The 13806-nt window shown below is 51.0% G+C and overlaps 1 protein-coding gene across 1 annotated transcript in view; it reads right to left on the minus strand.

Moving 5' to 3' along the window:
- The window catches only part of LOC128700424 (protein krueppel-like), a 403712-nt gene that overhangs the window by 278638 nt on the left and 111268 nt on the right, over positions 1 to 13806 (minus strand). Inside the window, exon 2 of the mRNA XM_070099981.1 lies at positions 29 to 75. The gene's annotated coding sequence lies outside the window, so the exon portion shown is untranslated. The remainder of the gene's footprint in view (positions 1 to 28; positions 76 to 13806) is intronic.

Consider the following 13806-nt stretch of genomic DNA (forward strand, 5'->3'; position numbering starts at 1 on the left):
CGTAATAATATAAGAGAGAGAGTCTTACCTTCACTCACAGAGCCGAGACTCAGGTGGCGCCTCACTGCCTCCAGTCTGCCGGAAGACAACACACAAACACTTTAAATTTCTCGAGTATTGCTTCCTAAAAAAAAGTCGAAAAATCAGTTTCCCAAAAATTGCGTTTTAATCAGATATTAAACTGAAGTGATTTTTCATTTATTTTTCATAAAGTAAATCTAACATATATATATATATATATATATATATATATATATATATATATATATATATATATATATATATATATATATATATATATATATATATATATATATATATATATATATATATATATATATATATATATATATGTATGTATGTATGTATTTTATTATCATAATTGTTTAATTAAAGAGGTTTTCTATGGTTTACCATAAATCTGTTTTAACTTGTGTTTTGAGAAACGAAAACAAATGTGAGTAAGTCAGTAAATATCTGAAATTACTAGAAAATACGACAGATCTAATAATCACAGATAATGACCAACTTATCAGAAATATCATCTGCAACACAGTACACTCAGATCACCACCACAGTCTAGTGCAACACAGTACACTCAGATCACCACCACAGTCTAGTGCAACACAGTACACTCAGATCACCACCACAGTCTAGTGCAACACAGTACACTCAGATCACCACCACAGTCTAGTGCAACACAGTACACTCAGATCACCACCACAGTCTAGTGCAACACAGTACACTCAGATCACCACCACAGTCTAGTGCAACACAGTACACTCAGATCACCACCACAGTCTAGTGCAACACAGTACACTCAGATCACCACCACAGTCTAGTGCAACACAGTACACTCAGATCACCACCACAGTCTAGTGCAACACAGTACACTCAGATCACCACCACAGTCTAGTGCAACACAGTACACTCAGATCACCACCACAGTCTAGTGCAACACAGTACACTCAGATCACCACCACAGTCTAGTGCAACACAGTACACTCAGATCACCACCACAGTCTAGTGCAACACAGTACACTCAGATCACCACCACAGTCTAGTGCAACACAGTACACTCAGATCACCACCACAGTCTAGTGCAACACAGTACACTCAGTTTACAATTCAGATCCAAGACGCTTCACCACACTGTGTCAACGTCAGTGGACCAAGACTCTTCACCACACTACCAGCAGATACCAGAAATATAATTAAGATAACGAAAATGAGTTTGCAACAAGGTGAGCGTCTTCCTGCCACCAGTGCAGAGTGAGTTGTGTGAACCAGCTGGGACGAGGTGAGTTGTGTGAACCAGCTGGGACGAGGTGAGTTGTGTGAACCAGCTGGGACGAGGTGAGTTGTGTGAACCAGCTGGGACGAGGTGAGCTGTGTGAACCAGCTGGGACGAGGTGAGTTGTGTGAACCAGCTGGGACGAGGTGAGTTGTGTGAACCAGCTGGGACGAGGTGAGTTGTGTGAACCAGCTGGGACGAGGTGAGCTGTGTGAACCAGCTGGGACGAGGTGGTTGTGTGGACCAGATGAGTTGAGGTGGTTACGTGGACCAGCTGAGTTGAAGTGGTTGCGTGAGCCAACTGAGTTGAGGTGGTTGTGTGGACCAGCTGAGTTGAGGTGGTTACGTGGACCAGCTGAGTTGAGGTGGTTGCGTGAGCCAACTGAGTTGAGGTGGTTGTGTGGACCAGCTGAGTTGAGGTGGTTACGTGGACCAGCTGAGTTGAGGTGGTTGCGTGAGCCAACTGAGTTGAGGTGGTTGTGTGGACCAGCTGGGTTGAGGTGATTACGTGGACCAGCTGGGTTGAGGTGGTTGTTTGGACCAGCTGGGACAAGGTGGTTGAGTGCAACTCCTACTTACCTGAAGAGGGGTTTTGGGGGTCAACATCCACGCGGCCCGGTCCGTGACCAGGCCTCGCGGTGGATCAGGACCTGATCAACCAGGCTGTTACTAGTGGCCGTACGTAAACCGACCTACGAGCCACAGCCCGGCTGGCCAGTTACTGACTTTAGGTGTCTGTCCAGCGGCTTCTTGAAGACAACCGGGGGTCTATTGGTAATACCCTTTATGTTTGCTGGGAGGCAGTTGAACAGTCTTGAGCCCCTGACAATTATTTTGTTTTCTCTTAGTGTACTCGTGGCGCCCCATCTTTTAACTAGGGGTATATTGCACCGTCTGCCCAGTCTTTTGCTTTCGTAGGGAGTGATTTATGTGTGCAGATTTGAGACCAGTCCCTCTAAGATTTTCCAGGTGTAGATTATGATGTATCTCTCTAGCCTGCGCTCTAGCGAGTACAAGTCAAGTGCTTCCAAGCGTTCCCATTAGTTAAAGGTATTTGACGAAACTTATATGTGAAGTAAAGGATCTCTGTACATTCTTTAGATCTGCAATTTCACCTGCCTTGAATGGAGATGTTAATGTACAGCAGTATTCCAGCCTAGAGAGAACAAGTGATTTGAAAAGGATCATCATTGGCTTGGCATCTCTTGTCTTGAATGTTCTCATTATCCATCCTATCAGTCTCCTCGCAGATGTGATAGTGGCATTGTTGTGATCCTTGAAGGTGAGATCCTCTGACATTACCACTCCCAGGTCCTTCACATTACTTTCCCGCTGTATTGCATGATCAGAGTTTGTAGTGTACTGGAAAACTTGGTTTATATCATCTTGGAGATTTACTGTGTCCTCAGTGGATGACACTCTCATGCAGAGTCTAATATCGTCTGCAAAAGAAGACACAGTGCTGTGGTTTAAATCTCTGTCTGTGTCTGATATGAGGATGAGGAACAGGGGGCGAGTACTGTGCCATGTGGAACAGAGCTTTACACTGTGGAAGCTTCCGACTTAACTATCTTTACCATTCCCCTCAAGGAAGGTTCCTTGATGTTGGTGAGGGGCTCTTGATTTAGGGAATTGGATCTGAGCTCCAGTTCCCCGAATTAAGCCTGAATGCCTTCCACATCCCCCCCCCCCCCCAGGCGCTGTATAATCCTCCGGGTTTAGCGCTTCCCCCTTGATTATAATAATAATAATAATATCTTTACCATTACTCTTTGTGGTCGATTGTTTAGAAAGTTGAAGATCTATCCATCCACTTTCCTGTAATTCCTGTAATACACATTTTATGCGCTATTACACCATGATCGCATTGGTCAACAGCTTTTGCAAAGTTTGTGTGTACTACATCTGCGTTTTGTTTGTCCTTCAGAGCATCCAAGACCATGTTACAGTGGTTCAGTAGTTAATAATAATAATGTTAATAATGCTAATAATAATAATAATAATAATAATAATAATAATAATAATAATAATAATAATAATAATAACATCTTTATTTCTAAAAGTACATGTACTTGGTATCAGTGACATACTACTATACAGAAAGCCGCTTGTTATGGAGAGCATTTCGGGCAAATTAGGTCAATTTTGTCCCAGGATGCGACCCACACCAGTCGGCTAGCACCCAGGTACCCATTTTACTGATTTGTGAACCGGTGAAAGGAAACACGCCCAATGTTTCTACCCTTGCCGGGAATCGAACCCGGCAGAAGCAGAGCGACCTGCTCTAAACCCAGGGTGTCCTGGGTTGTGCAGTTGTTGGGTATCAAATGGGTGGCAATCTTGATTCCTAGAACCCTTTCAAAGATTCTTATGGTATGGAACGTTAGTACCCGTAATTCTTTGCTATTGCTTTACTGTCACCTTCGTGGAGTGGGGCTATAACCATTGTTTTTAGTGAGTGTGGGATGACCCCGTGTCCAGTTCATGATGAAGACGGTGATCCTCGAGGCTGGACCCGCGGCTGAGTGAAGACCAGGAGCCTCTGTGGAGCCTACGAATCCTGTCAACGAGTTTTTTAAGCAAGAACAAGAACAAGATGAGGTAGTGAGCTGGAAGAGAAAGGAATGAAAGGGAGGGATGAGAGTAGGATGGAGGGAGGGAGTGAAGGAGGGAGAGAGTGATGGGGGGACGAAGTCATGGAGGGGGGAGGAGGGAGGATAATCTGAGAGACAAACACGAGGCAGCACGTCAGAGACATTATCAGTAATGATAAGTGCTGAAGCACAGCAGGTCATAGTGAAGCCTAGCAGGTCACCGTGAAGCCTAGCAGGTCACCGTGAGGCCTAGCAGGTCACCGTGAGGCCTAGCAGGTCATAGTGAAGCCTAGCAGGTCATCGTGAAGCCTAGCAGGTCATCGTGAAGCCTAGCAGGTCATCGTGAAGCCTAGCAGGTCATCGTGAAGCCTAGCAGGTCATCGTGAAACCTGACAGGTCATCGTGAAGCCTAGCAGATCATCGTGAAACCTAACAGGTCATCGTGAAGCCTAGCAGGTCATCGTGAAACCTAGCAGGTCATCGTGAAACCTGACAGGTCATCGTGAAACCTAGCAGGTCATCGTGAAACCTAGCAGGTCATCGTGAAAGTTAGCAGGTCATCGTGAAAACTGGCAGGTCATCGTGAAGCCTAACAGCTCATCGTGAAGCCTAGCAGATCACCGTGAAGCCTAGCAGATCACCGAGAAGCCTAGCAGATCACCGTGAAGCCTAGCAGGTCACCGAGAAGCCTAGCAGGTCACCGAGAAGCCTAGCAGGTCACCGAGAAGCCTAGCAGGTCACCGAGAAACCTAGTAGGCCACCGTGAAGCCTAGCAGATCACCGAGAAGCCTAGCAGATCACCGAGAAGCCTAGCAGATCACCGAGAAGCCTAGCAGGTCACCGTGAAGCCTAGCAGGTCACCGAGAACCCTAGCAGGTCACCGTGAAGCCTAGCAGGTCACCGAGAAGCCTAGCAGGTCACGGAGAAGCCTAGCAGGTCACTGAGAAACCTAGCAGGTCACCGAGAAGCCTAGAAGGCCACCGAGAAGCCTAGCAGGTCACCGAGAAGCCTAGCAGGTCACCGAGAAACCTAGCAGGTCACCGTGAAGCCTAGCAGATCACCGAGAAGCCTAGCAGATCACCGAGAAGCCTAGCACGTCACCGTGAAGCCTAGCAGATCACCGAGAAGCCTAGCAGGTCACCGTGAAGCCTAGCAGGTCACCGAGAAGCCTAGCAGGTCACCGTGAAGCCTAGCAGGTCACCGAGAAGCCTAGCAGATCACCGAGAAGCCTAGCAGGTCACCGTGAAGCCTAGCAGGTCACCGAGAAGCCTAGCAGGTCACCGTGAAGCCTAGCAGATCACCGAGAAGCCTAGCAGGTCACCGTGAAGCCTAGCAGGTCACCGAGAAGCCTAGTGGAAAAAAAGATACTTATGTACAGGTCTGGACATCTATTAAAGGAAACGTTTCTACGAGTGACGTCTTCAGTCCTAATGAACAAGTCACTCGTGGCGAAACGTTTCGTCTATTAGATGTCCAGAACTGTACGTAAGTAGAGATGGCAGCTACGAAGAAGGTAGAATAGAGAATCAAGCGATAACACAGTAAAAACAAGAAAAGAATCACACTGAAAATTAAACAATACTCACAGAAAAGGAAAGCCAGTGAGCTCAGCAGAGACTCCGTAATGTGTTTATAAATAAATCAGACCAGTGGCAGAGATACAAGGTAAAGTGAACCACTTGGTGCTGCCAAGTGTTGAGGGAACTACTGAGGAAGTGAACCACTTGGTGCTGTCAAGTGTTGAAGGAACTACTGAGGAAGTGAGCCACTTGGTGCTGCCAAGTGTTGAAGGAACTACTGAGGAAGTGAACCACTTGGTGCTGTCAAGTGTTGAAGGAACTACTGAGGAAGTGAACCACTTGGTGCTGTCAAGTGTTGAAGGAACTACTGAGGAAGTGAACCACTTGGTGCTGCCAAGTGTTGAGGGAACTACTGAGGAAGTGAACCACTTGGTGCTGTCAAGTGTTGAAGGAACTACTGAGGAAGTGAGCCACTTGGTGCTGCCAAGTGTTGAAGGAACTACTGAGGAAGTGAACCACTTGGTGCTGTCAAGTGTTGAAGGAACTACTGAGGAAGTGAACCACTTGGTGCTGTCAAGTGTTGAAGGAACTACTGAGGAAGTGAACCACTTGGTGCTGCCAAGTGTTGAGGGAACTACTGAGGAAGTGAACCACTTGGTGCTGTCAAGTGTTGAAGGAACTACTGAGGAAGTGAGCCACTTGGTGCTGCCAAGTGTTGAAGGAACTACTGAGGAAGTGAACCACTTGGTGCTGTCAAGTGTTGAAGGAACTACTGAGGAAGTGAACCACTTGGTGCTGTCAAGTGTTGAAGGAACTACTGAGGAAGTGAACCACTTGGTGCTGCCAAGTGTTGAAGGAACTACTGAGGAAGTGAACCACTTGGTGCTGCCAAGTGTTGAAGGAACTACTGAGGAAGTGAACCACTTGGTGCTGCCAAGTGTTGAAGGAACTACTGAGGAAGTGAACCACTTGGTGCTGTCAAGTGTTGAAGGAACTACTGAGGAAGTGAACCACTTGGTGCTGTCAAGTGTTGAAGGAACTACTGAGGAAGTGAACAACTTGGTGCTGCCAAGTGTTGAAGGAACTACTGAGGAAGTGAACCACTTGGTGCTGTCAAGTGTTGAAGGAACTACTGAGGAAGTGAACCACTTGGTGCTGTCAAGTGTTGAAGGAACTACTGAGGAAGTGAACCACTTGGTGCTGTCAAGTGTTGAAGGAAATACTAAGGAAGTGAACCACTTGGTGCTGTCAAGTGTTGAAGGAACTACTGAGGAAGTGAACCACTTGGTGCTGTCAAGTGTTGAATGAACTACTTAGGAAGTGAACCACTTCGTGCTGTCAAGTGTTGAAGGAACTACTGAGGAAGTGAACCACTTGGTGCTGTCAAGTGTTGAATGAACTACTGAGGAAGTGAACCACTTGGTGCTGTCAAGTGTTGAAGGAACTACTGAGGAAGTGAACCACTTGGTGCTGTCAAGTGTTGAATGAACTACTTAGGAAATGAACCACTTCGTGCTGTCAAGTGTTGAAGGAACTACTGAGGAAGTGAACCACTTGGTGCTGTCAAGTGTTGAAGGAACTACTGAGGAAGTGAACCACTTGGTGCTGTCAAGTGTTGAAGGAACTACTGAGGAAGTGAACCACTTGGTGCTGTCCAGTGTTGAAGGAACTACTAAGGAAGTGAACCACTTGGTGCTGTCAAGTGTTGAAGGAACTACTGAGGAAGTGAACCACTTGGTGCTGACAAGTGTTGAAGGAACTACTGAGGAAGTGAACCACTTGGTGCTGTCAAGTGTTGAGGGAACTACTGAGGAAGTGAACCACTTGGTGCTGTCAAGTGTTGAAGGAACTACTGAGGAAGTGAACCACTTGGTGCTGTCAAGTGTTGAAGGAACTACTGAGGAAGTGAACCACTTGGTGCTGACAAGTGTTGAAGGAACTACTGAGGAAGTGAGCCACTTGGTGCTGTCAAGTGTTGAAGGAACTACTGAGGAAGTGAACCACTTGGTGCTGTCAAGTGTTGAGGGAACTACTGAGGAAGTGAACCACTTGGTGCTGTCAAGTGTTGAGGGAACTACTGAGGAAGTGAACCACTTGGTGCTGACAAGTGTTGAAGGAACTACTGAGGAAGTGAACCACTTGGTGCTGTCAAGTGTTGAGGGAACTACTGAGGAAGTGAACCACTTGGTGCTGACAAGTGTTGAGGGAACTACTGAGGAAGTGAACCACTTGGTGCTGTCAAGTGTTGAGGGAACTACTGAGGAAGTGAACCACTTGGTGCTGACAAGTGTTGAAGGAACTACTGAGGAAGTGAACCACTTGGTGCTGTCAAGTGTTGAGGGAACTACTGAGGAAGTGAACCACTTGGTGCTGACAAGTGTTGAGGGAACTACTGAGGAAGTGAACCACTTGGTGCTGACAAGTGTTGAAGGAACTACTGAGGAAGTGAAAGGGAGGTGACTACTTGTGGAATTTAAAACCTAAAATGTTATCAGAAATTGATGTATCACCGCCAGTTTTAAAGGGAATATTTAAGGGAGTTAAGAAACCGTGGAAGTCACCAGGACAATGATCATCAGTAAGTCATTAATGTGGGTGAAGTGTCATACTACTGGAAGAAAGTAGAATGTGATAGGAAGATTGATGAGAGTGAGAGTCTGGAAGACCCGGGGGTAACACATCATGGCTGGAAGACCCGGGGGCAACACATCATGGCTGGAAGACCCGGGAGCAACACATCATGGCTGGAAGACCCGGGGGTAACACATCATGGCTGGAAGACCCGGGGGTAACACATCATGGCTGGAAGACCCGGGGGTAACACATCATGGCTGGAAGACCCGGGAGCAACACATCATGGCTGGAAGACCCGGGGGTAACACATCATGGCTGGAAGACCCGGGGGTAACACATCATGGCTGGAAGACCCGGGGGTAACACATCATGGCTGGAAGACCCGGGGGTAACACATCATGGCTGGAAGACCCGGGGGTAACACATCATGGCTGGAAGACCCGGGGGCAACACATCATGGCTGGAAGACCCGGGAGCAACACATCATGGCTGGAAGACCCGGGGGTAACACATCATGGCTGGAAGACCCGGGGGTAACACATCATGGCTGGAAGACCCGGGGGTAACACATCATGGCTGGAAGACCCGGGGGTAACACATCATGGCTGGAAGACCCGGGGGTAACACATCATGGCTGGAAGACCCGGGGGTAACACATCATGGCTGGAAGACCCGGGGGCAACACATCATGGCTGGAAGACCCGGGAGCAACACATCATGGCTGGAAGACCCGGGGGTAACACATCATGGCTGGAAGACCCGGGGGTAACACATCATGGCTGGAAGACCCGGGGGTAACACATCATGGCTGGAAGACCCGGGGGTAACACATCATGGCTGGAAGACCCGGGGGTAACACATCATGGCTGGAAGACCCGGGGGCAACACATCATGGCTGGAAGACCCGGGAGCAACACATCATGGCTGGAAGACCCGGGGGTAACACATCATGGCTGGAAGACCCGGGGGTAACACATCATGGCTGGAAGACCCGGGGGTAACACATCATGGCTGGAAGACCCGGGGGTAACACATCATGGCTGGAAGACCCGGGGGTAACACATCATGGCTGGAAGACCCGGGGGTAACACATCATGGCTGGAAGACCCGGGGGTAACACATCATGGCTGGAAGACCCGGGGGTAACACATCATGGCTGGAAGACCCGGGGGTAACACATCATGGCTGGAAGACCCGGGGGTAACACATCATGGCTGGAAGACCCGGGGGTAACACATCATGGCTGGAAGACCCGGGGGTAACACATCATGGCTGGAAGACCCGGGGGTAACACATCATGGCTGGAAGACCCGGGAGCAACACATCATGGCTGGAAGACCCGGGGGTAACACATCATGGCTGGAAGACCCGGGGGTAACACATCATGGCTGGAAGACCCGGGGGTAACACATCATGGCTGGAAGACCCGGGGGTAACACATCATGGCTGGAAGACCCGGGGGTAACACATCATGGCTGGAAGACCCGGGGGCAACACATCATGGCTGGAAGACCCGGGAGCAACACATCATGGCTGGAAGACCCGGGGGTAACACATCATGGCTGGAAGACCCGGGGGTAACACATCATGGCTGGAAGACCCGGGGGTAACACATCATGGCTGGAAGACCCGGGGGTAACACATCATGGCTGGAAGACCCGGGGGTAACACATCATGGCTGGAAGACCCGGGGGTAACACATCATGGCTGGAAGACCCGGGGGTAATACATCATGGCTGGAAGACCCGGGGGTAACACATCATGGCTGGAAGACCCGGGGGCAACACATCATGGCTGGAAGACCCGGGGGTAACACATCATGGCTGGAAGACCCGGGGGCAACACATCATGGCTGGAAGACCCGGGGGTAACACATCATGGCTGGAAGACCCGGGGGTAACACATCATGGCTGGAAGACCCGGGGGCAACACATCATGGCTGGAAGACCCGGGGGTAACACATCATGGCTGGAAGACCCGGGGGCAACACATCATGGCTGGAAGACCCGGGGGTAACACATCATGGCTGGAAGACCCGGGGGCAACACATCATGGCTGGAAGACCCGGGAGCAACACATCATGGCTGGAAGACCCGGGGGTAACACATCATGGCTGGAAGACCCGGGGGTAACACATCATGGCTGGAAGACCCGGGGGTAACACATCATGGCTGGAAGACCCGGGGGTAACACATCATGGCTGGAAGACCCGGGGGTAACACATCATGGCTGGAAGACCCGGGGGCAACACATCATGGCTGGAAGACCCGGGAGCAACACATCATGGCTGGAAGACCCGGGGGTAACACATCATGGCTGGAAGACCCGGGGGTAACACATCATGGCTGGAAGACCCGGGGGTAACACATCATGGCTGGAAGACCCGGGGGTAACACATCATGGCTGGAAGACCCGGGGGTAACACATCATGGCTGGAAGACCCGGGGGTAACACATCATGGCTGGAAGACCCGGGGGTAACACATCATGGCTGGAAGACCCGGGGGTAACACATCATGGCTGGAAGACCCGGGGGTAACACATCATGGCTGGAAGACCCGGGGGTAACACATCATGGCTGGAAGACCCGGGGGTAACACATCATGGCTGGAAGACCCGGGGGTAACACATCATGGCTGGAAGACCCGGGGGTAACACATCATGGCTGGAAGACCCGGGAGCAACACATCATGGCTGGAAGACCCGGGGGTAACACATCATGGCTGGAAGACCCGGGGGTAACACATCATGGCTGGAAGACCCGGGGGTAACACATCATGGCTGGAAGACCCGGGGGTAACACATCATGGCTGGAAGACCCGGGGGTAACACATCATGGCTGGAAGACCCGGGGGCAACACATCATGGCTGGAAGACCCGGGAGCAACACATCATGGCTGGAAGACCCGGGGGTAACACATCATGGCTGGAAGACCCGGGGGTAACACATCATGGCTGGAAGACCCGGGGGTAACACATCATGGCTGGAAGACCCGGGGGTAACACATCATGGCTGGAAGACCCGGGGGTAACACATCATGGCTGGAAGACCCGGGGGTAACACATCATGGCTGGAAGACCCGGGGGTAATACATCATGGCTGGAAGACCCGGGGGTAACACATCATGGCTGGAAGACCCGGGGGCAACACATCATGGCTGGAAGACCCGGGGGTAACACATCATGGCTGGAAGACCCGGGGGCAACACATCATGGCTGGAAGACCCGGGGGTAACACATCATGGCTGGAAGACCCGGGGGTAACACATCATGGCTGGAAGACCCGGGGGCAACACATCATGGCTGGAAGACCCGGGGGTAACACATCATGGCTGGAAGACCCGGGGGCAACACATCATGGCTGGAAGACCCGGGGGTAACACATCATGGCTGGAAGACCCGGGGGCAACACATCATGGCTGGAAGACCCGGGGGTAACACATCATGGCTGGAAGACCCGGGGGCAACACATCATGGCTGGAAGACCCGGGGGTAACACATCATGGCTGGAAGACCCGGGGGTAACACATCATGGCTGGAAGACCCGGGGGTAACACATCATGGCTGGAAGACCCGGGGGCAACACATCATGGCTGGAAGACCCGGGGGCAACACATCATGGCTGGAAGACCCGGGGGTAACACATCATGGCTGGAAGACCCGGGGGTAACACATCATGGCTGGAAGACCCGGGGGTAACACATCATGGCTGGAAGACCCGGGGGTAACACATCATGGCTGGAAGACCCGGGGGCAACACATCATGGCTGGAAGACCCGGGGGTAACACATCATGGCTGGAAGACCCGGGGGTAACACATCATGGCTGGAAGACCCGGGGGTAACACATCATGGCTGGAAGACCCGGGGGTAACACATCATGGCTGGAAGACCCGGGGGCAACACATCATGGCTGGAAGACCCGGGGGCAACACATCATGGCTGGAAGACCCGGGGGCAACACATCATGGCTGGAAGACCCGGGGGTAACACATCATGGCTGGAAGACCCGGGGGCAACACATCATGGCTGGAAGACCCGGGGGCAACACATCATGGCTGGAAGACCCGGGGGTAACACATCATGGCTGGAAGACCCGGGAGCAACACATCATGGCTGGAAGACCCGGGGGCAACACATCATGGCTGGAAGACCCGGGGGTAACACATCATGGCTGGAAGACCCGGGAGCAACACATCATGGCTGGAAGACCCGGGAGCAACACATCATGGCTGGAAGACCCGGGGGCAACACATCATGGCTGGAAGACCCGGGGGCAACACATCATGGCTGGAAGACCCGGGGGTAACACATCATGGCTGGAAGACCCGGGAGCAACACATCATGGCTGGAAGACCCGGGGGCAACACATCATGGCTGGAAGACCCGGGGGTAACACATCATGGCTGGAAGACCCGGGGGTAACACATCATGGCTGGAAGACCCGGGGGCAACACATCATGGCTGGAAGACCCGGGGGTAACACATCATGGCTGGAAGACCCGGGGGTAACACATCATGGCTGGAAGACCCGGGGGCAACACATCATGGCTGGAAGACCCGGGGGTAACACATCATGGCTGGAAGACCCGGGGGCAACACATCATGGCTGGAAGACCCGGGGGTAACACATCATGGCTGGAAGACCCGGGGGCAACACATCATGGCTGGAAGACCCGGGGGTAACACATCATGGCTGGAAGACCCGGGGGTAACACATCATGGCTGGAAGACCCGGGGGTAACACATCATGGCTGGAAGACCCGGGGGCAACACATCATGGCTGGAAGACCCGGGGGTAACACATCATGGCTGGAAGACCCGGGGGCAACACATCATGGCTGGAAGACCCGGGGGCAACACATCATGCCTGGAAACCATCCACTGTGACGAACCACGGGATGTCAAGCAACACTCGTCTTTAACACAAGATGGTGAGAAAACAAGTGCAGCCGAGTGAAAAATTTCTGAGTGTAAGTGAACTCTGCAGTGTAAGTGGACTTCATAACTGCAGAGTGTATACCTGGAGAGGGTATTGGGGGTCAGCGCCCCCGTGGCTCGGCCTGTGACCAGGCCTCATGGTGGATCAGGGCCTGATCAACCAGGCTGTTACTGTTGGCCTCACGTAAACCGACGTGTAAGTGGACTTAATAACGGTAGAGTGTAAGTGGACTCCACAAAAGGGAACGAAGGGAGCTTGGACAATACATATCACTGCTCTTTCCCTTCAGTTAGCCGAAGGGCAACAAGCAGGACCAAGCGCTAGAGCCCATCCACCTAACACAAATGGATAATCACACGTCTTAATAGGTGAGCAGCAGTTATCAAACCTGGCGTCCTACCTCGTAGTCCAGGCAACTCACAACACTCCATAATAAACTAACTACGTACTCATGAGGAATTAATGGAGCTGAATAACTCACTCTCACGCTCCGCTAACTCACGCAACACAATAATAATAAAAACTCCCAGAATCTCCTTTAATAACTTAAAAAAGTAACTTGTAAACGGCGGTGGAAAGAGTTGGCAGCAAAGGGAAGTACAATTAAGCCATCCTCACATTACATCCTCCATTACACTCCAAAGTGGCCATTGACTTGGACACACACCATAAGAGACCACAAACTCACGCACAAGGCAGGGGAAAAAACGATATAAAAAAGGAGTATCGGACTTCACTCCTTTTATACCCGCCACGCGAAGGGAGTGAGAGAGAGGGACAGAAAAAACTTCAGTTATATCCTTGCCCCAAAAAAATGGTGCGTCCGTGTGGTCACGTGCTAGGTCTCACTCAGTAGGTGCACGTGGTCACGTGCTAGGTCTCAC

This window comes from Cherax quadricarinatus, chromosome 71, assembly GCF_038502225.1.
Source record: "Cherax quadricarinatus isolate ZL_2023a chromosome 71, ASM3850222v1, whole genome shotgun sequence".
NCBI lineage: Eukaryota > Metazoa > Arthropoda > Malacostraca > Decapoda > Parastacidae > Cherax > Cherax quadricarinatus.